The sequence below is a fragment of the Nematolebias whitei genome, chromosome 12 (genome assembly GCF_014905685.2).
Source record: "Nematolebias whitei isolate Nwh7 chromosome 12, NemWhi1, whole genome shotgun sequence".
Classification (NCBI taxonomy): Eukaryota; Metazoa; Chordata; class Actinopteri; order Cyprinodontiformes; family Rivulidae; genus Nematolebias; species Nematolebias whitei.
In genome coordinates this window covers 22,395,000-22,401,245 of record NC_056509.1, presented here as the reverse complement: position 1 = coordinate 22,401,245, position 6,246 = coordinate 22,395,000, and positions in this window count along the sequence as shown.

The window sequence follows — 6,246 nt, the reverse complement described above, 5'->3', positions numbered from 1 at the left end:
ATGTATGTATATACTAGTTTTGTACAGGACTTCGTCACCAAAAAGCAAACAAACAAAATGTTTCAAAGTACCTGATGTCTGAGAATCCCAAGAGTTTGTTTATACATTGAAATATGTCCTGTTAGTCATCTCAGTCAAATGTGTGATTTTTATTATTTATAGTGTATTAGGCCACACTCATTTTTAAACCAATAAATACCGTATTGTATAAATCAAGTTAAGTCATGGTCCTAAACAAGTTTATTAAATTGGGCACAAATAGAGTTTGGTCATTATGAAATTTAAAACACCTATTCAGAATGGCTAACTGGACATAAGCTCATCAGAGACTCTACTTCCTCAGATGGCTGAGACGAACTGGTCTGGGAAGCTCAGTCCTCATCTCCTTCTACAGGTTTGCAGTGGAGAACATCCTGTGCTCCAGCATCAACATGTGGCATGGAGGCTGCACAGCTGCAGAAAGAAAAGCTTTGCAGAGAGTGGTGAAGGCTGCACAGAAGTTGTTGGAGTCAGTCTCCCCACCATCACAGACATCTACACCTCCAGATGCAGGAAGAGGGCCACCTGCATCATGAAGGACCCTACTCACCCAGCACACACACTTTTTGCCCCCCTCCCCTCAGGAAGGAGGTTGCGGAGCATTAAGTGTAGAACCACTAGACTGAGGAACAGCTTCTACCCTGAGGCTGTTAGACTCATGAATCTCTAACCAGAATAATCACTGTGAAAAAACCACATCATGTTGCTGCTGATCTGTTTCATGTTGCTGCTGATCTGTTTCATGTTGCTGTTTTCATTCATGCTCATCTGCTCACATAGACTCATGTTCATGCTGGTGTTCGGCATATTGTTTTTATGCTATTAGTACTTAGCATATTTTTAGTTAATATTTTTCTTAGTTCATATCTTAGATCTTATTACTGTTTTTATTTTACATTTTATTGTTGGATGTAACTGAGACCCTGTGTACATAATTATGTTCCACCGCAAATGACAAATAAACAACTCTGACTCTTTGACATACGGTATTAGTTTGATGAACCTATGTGTTAAACTGTATAAAATATGGCCATTTTGTATGAGGCCAACTAGCAAGCGTAAATATGCGTAAACATAACGTGGCCATTTAAAAACAAAACAACATTTCCCAAACAATTTTTCATAGCCATTTATCAATGCGTAATATAGGAAGTTTTGTATTTACTGGATTTGCATCCTCAATTTTTTTTTTGAATATATTGTCAATTTGTATGAACAACTGTACATTTTCATAATAAATGTATTCATAGTAAAAAATGCAGTGCATATGAACAATCATGGTACAAAAAACATAGGAGTTACAGGCCAAATGTTTTACCTATAACACTAACGTCACCTATATGTGGATGCTATTTTGTGTTCTATAGCAGTTAACTTACTTTATGATTAATAATAATAATAATGCATTTTATTTGTTAGTGCCTTTCAAGACCCCCAAGGACACTTCACAACATTAAGAACACAAAATGAAACACAAAATAAAACAATACAAAATAGCTTTAAAAACAATAAACCAAGAAGAAAATAAAAAAAATTAAGTGAGAAGGCTAACTTGAACAGATGAGGTTGGAGTTGTGATTTGACGGTCTGAACGGAGTCAATATTACAGATGTCTGGGGGAAGGGCGTTCCAGAGTTGGGGAGCAAAGTGAGAAAAGGCTCTGTGTCCCATGATTCTACAAAAAAACTTCTCAAAATCTCTGATGGTTTGGGATTCATGACTGATTTTGTTTTTTGTTTTTTTTCTTTAAGACCATATAGGACACACCCACTTTACTTATACATAATTACCTTTTAGGTGTAAGCTCAAAGCATTGTTCAAAAGGCTGGTGCAAAATTTCATAAACATATGATAGCCATTTTAGACAGAATTTTTTCTGTTTTATAGTGCCCCTTATAGCTCAATGATTGCCAAATCTGGTCCACTAACTCAACATTGACTTCCAAAACAGTAGTGTGGATTTCATCTTATCATCTACTATTACTTTGAAGGTATTGTCATGTTTTCTGCCATGTCATGCTCTGATCCCAAGCCTTGCTCTACGACCACGCCCCTCTGCACCTCTACACAATCAAGCTCATTCCGTCCACCTGTTTCAAGCCCTATTTAAGCCTCATGCTCTCAGTCACTCTCCGCCAAATTATCGAACCCTTTGAGGAAGTTGTTTTGTTTTTCATTTTTCTCTCTTTCGCCTTCGACGATGATGGTCACTCTTACCGTCCCTCCCTCCCTCCTGCCTTTTTTTGCTCTCTTGTCTTGTCAACCTCAGAACTTTTCTTTACACATCTTCCGAATTGAAAACTATTATGGATTTGGTCAGCTGGTCCCTCAACACAAGTAATTTTTTTTTCCCACCAGACAACAGGGTGCTGGACTGCCCTCATGCCCTTAACGGACCCTCACAGCTGGATTTCTGGAATGAGTGGAAGATGATATGCCTATCTCTTCTGTCCATGGAGGACGCAGAAGATGTGCACAGTATTGGATTTATGATAACAGGGATTCTGCTTTTTGGAACCAGTGGATATCTTGGATATTGACAAATTAGGAAGAGGTCGGCAGGAGTTTTGGCTATGGTAAAGCTGTCAGCCTTATGTGAAGGACTAATCCATATCTCAAGCTCTTAAACTCAAACTCATATACTTACCGAGCTCAATCATTTCTGAGAATCATAGGCCACTTGTGGCCTGAGAATCGTAGGCCACTTGCGTCCTGAGACTCATAGGCCACTTGCGGCCTGAGACTCGTAGGCCACTTGCGGCCTGAGACTCGTAGGCCACTTGCGGCCTGGGACTCATAGGCCACTTGCGGCTCCTGGAACTCACCAGCATGAAGGATCCAATCTTGGAGAATGCTAAATCGAGCACAGACCAGGTGGAATGTCCATAAATCTGGCTATTTGGATTCACCATTGAGTGTATCAGAACTTGAAGGCAGACAGAAAACAAGAGTCTGGTGGCTCAAACAATTGTTGTTTATCTGAATTTGGCCTCCCTGCTGGCCTTGGACAGGCCAACTTATCTCAAATTGCACTTGGAGGATACATAAACTAGAAGCTCTGCCCACCCAGGTCATCTGTGGCCTTATCAGAACCATGATGCTGATAGACATGGTACCATCTTATCAGAACTTTTGGAACTCTGGAGTGTTTATGGATAACTTACTGGCTTTGTCGACCTCCATGCATAAATGTATTATGATGTCATTGTATGTGGCAGCTTTATGTTGTAAGGTCTTTTTTTTTTCATCTTTCACACTGTTTCCCAGTCAGGAAATGATGTGAAACATAATTTTTGGGGGTTCCCTCCATCCACATGTTCTCTTGTTCTTATCTGCCTGTATGTTGTATGTAATCAGGTCTCTTGTAAATGAGTCTTCGAGGCTCAATGGGAACTAACCTGTATAAATAAAGGTCCAATAGTAATAATAAGAATGATGATAATAATAATAATAGTATATGTCCAGCATTCATGCCACAGATCTCTTGGATTACCTTGTTTTGACCCCACGCCTGTCTTTTGGATTGCTGCCTGCTCCTTGCCTGGTACCTTATCGCCCATTTGACCATGATATCGACCTGCCATTCTGGATTTACTACTACGCCTCACGGATTTCCCTCTTGTAACTTTTGGACCTCTGACTCTGGTAACAACTCTCTGCTCTGTGCCTGACTGTCAACTCTGGACATTAATCTGGACTACGTCCTGCTCCAACCAGCTCCTCTGCTGCACACCTGTTTGCTCCAGTGATGTCATCCTCCCAACTCCTTCAGGAGGCACTCACCATATCTGCATAAGAAGGTTAGTGGCTACTATTCTGTTTACCTCTCTGATCACATAAACTGTCAGTCCACTAACCTTACATGCTGTATCTCTGCAGATTGGGCTCACTCCAGGACCTCGACCTTCACGAGCAGCGTTTTCTAAATAAAACGTTTAAACCATTCCTGTTGTCCAGCATCTTGCTCGAATCTAAAAACTCAATCCTTATCAGATATGATTGAATTTCTCTTTATATAGCTTGTTAAAACTATTTGCATAGGCATAATTTACTGTTTTACATACTTATTCTTGAGAACCTACATTCAGCACACTATGGGGGCAGCTGTGGCTTGGTGGTTAGAACAGTCGTCCTCCAATGTGAGAGTTGGGGGTTCGAATATGCCAGCAGTCACATGCTGAAGTGTCCCTGGGCAAGACACTGAACCCCTCATAGCCTCTTGTGTGTGTCTCATCAGTGTATGCATGTGATCTAAAGCACTAATTAGTCTCATTAGAATGATTTGTTCAATTAGCTTTGTAGAGATCTAGTAGAGTGCTGTATGAATGGGTAAATAAGGACACAGATTATAGTGTAAAGCGCTTTGCGTATCTTGAAATAAGATAGAAAGGCACTATATAAGTGCAGTTTATTTACCATTACTATCTAGATTCAGGATGGTGAATTTGATGGTGATTGAACTAGAAACATTTGAGAAAACGGCAACAGTACTTCTTTGCAAAGTTTGCAATATAGTAAATAAAAATTCAGGCAGAAATGGGCCTGGCCTATACCTTGTGACTCAGACCAGGGATTTTGAAGATAGGTTATAAACAAATAACTCTTGCAACCGTAGTATCCTGATAAATGTTCATCCAGGTGAACAAATCCAAGAAAGTTGTCAAGTCATCTGGACAGATCCGTCCAGATGACAGACTTAACTTTGGACTTGCAACCTAAAGTTTAAAAGTTGACCAAAACCAACTTTTTTTGTCCATTTTGTCAAAGACCAGATCCAAACACCTTAAAGATAGCGCTGTTTGTAGGTAAACATGTATTTTTCTGTGCTGCACATGGTGGCCAACGTAACCACCATGTAATCATTATCTCAGTATGCCTTGTGGTTTGGGCTGCAGTATGACTTTAACTTACAGAAGAAAACAATGTAAAAAAAAAATAAACTGAACAGTTTCAGTAGGGTTGCATGCTCCTCAGGATGCATGGAAGTGCTGCTGACTTGCAGCTCCATTCCCCTGCCTCCGCTGGCTAGGACCCCTAAAAACATTGGCTAAATCTTGAGCAATTTTTTTTTTTTTTTTACGTTCGTACAACAAGGACAGTTGATTGTGTTTTTATAGTATTTAGATGAGTTATTGATGTGCAACACCTTATAAAGCCATGCCCATAGTGGATAAGGTGCACGTGGTGTAGTAATCACCTTAACATAGATGCACCAGCCCCAGGGCTGACTGGCAGCTTTGATGCTCTGATCACCAGGATGTTGTCTCTCACCTTCTGGTTCTAAAATCTGAGATAGAAAAAACAAAACAAAAAGGAAGACAAGAAACAAGTGGGTTAATGTGATGGCTTTCAACTTTGTGGTTTGAAAGGTAACAGCAACCATCTCGAATATGAAGTAAGGTCCTTTTTAAAAAATGTAGATGTGTCCATCATGAGAAGGAGATGAAACAAGTCTTTGGAGATGTGGACCAAAGAAAGTAAAATGTCAGTGAAGAGAATGACTTAAAGAAGAAGGTAGAGAATGGAGGGGAGGGGGTAAAGGAGGGCCCGGACTGTTGTTGTTATTGTGTTTGATGTAGTGCTTGACAAGAGAGGGAGTTCAGAAATCCTCATGTAGTAGGAGGCAAAGGAAGAGAGAGGGTTCATTTAAATGCATGCTCACTCAGGGTCCATACAGAGTGGGTGTCTGCTGAGAATTCATCACGGTCTCAGATCATTCTCTCGAGGTGAGATTGCCTCATGAATGGACACTTGTTATGTAGAAATACACATTACTGGATATTACCATGGAAGTGGTTAGTCATCCCTCCATCTTCCATTCATACCTCCATCTATCGGTTCAGCTATCTCCAGTGGTCGAACATGACATGTTCTCTAGAGACCCAAACCAGCAAACCATTAAAGTTTCACAATAATACATCAAAGTTTTCAGAGTAATATATCCATCTTTACAAATGCAGCTATATGAAGAACCATTTTAATGTTTGCCCATGAATTTCAGTGTTTCAAATTATCTTAATTTAAACAAAGATTGTTAGAAATGTCAAATCTTTCTCCAATATTCCCTCATGGTTGGGCTTTTATTTGCTGCTGCTGTTGTTTTGGCGCATTGATTTTGTACCATTAGTGCTTAGCGTATTCTTAGTTTTGTGAATATAATCTTTGTTCATGACGCGGATCTTACTAATATTTTTCTTTACAATTTGT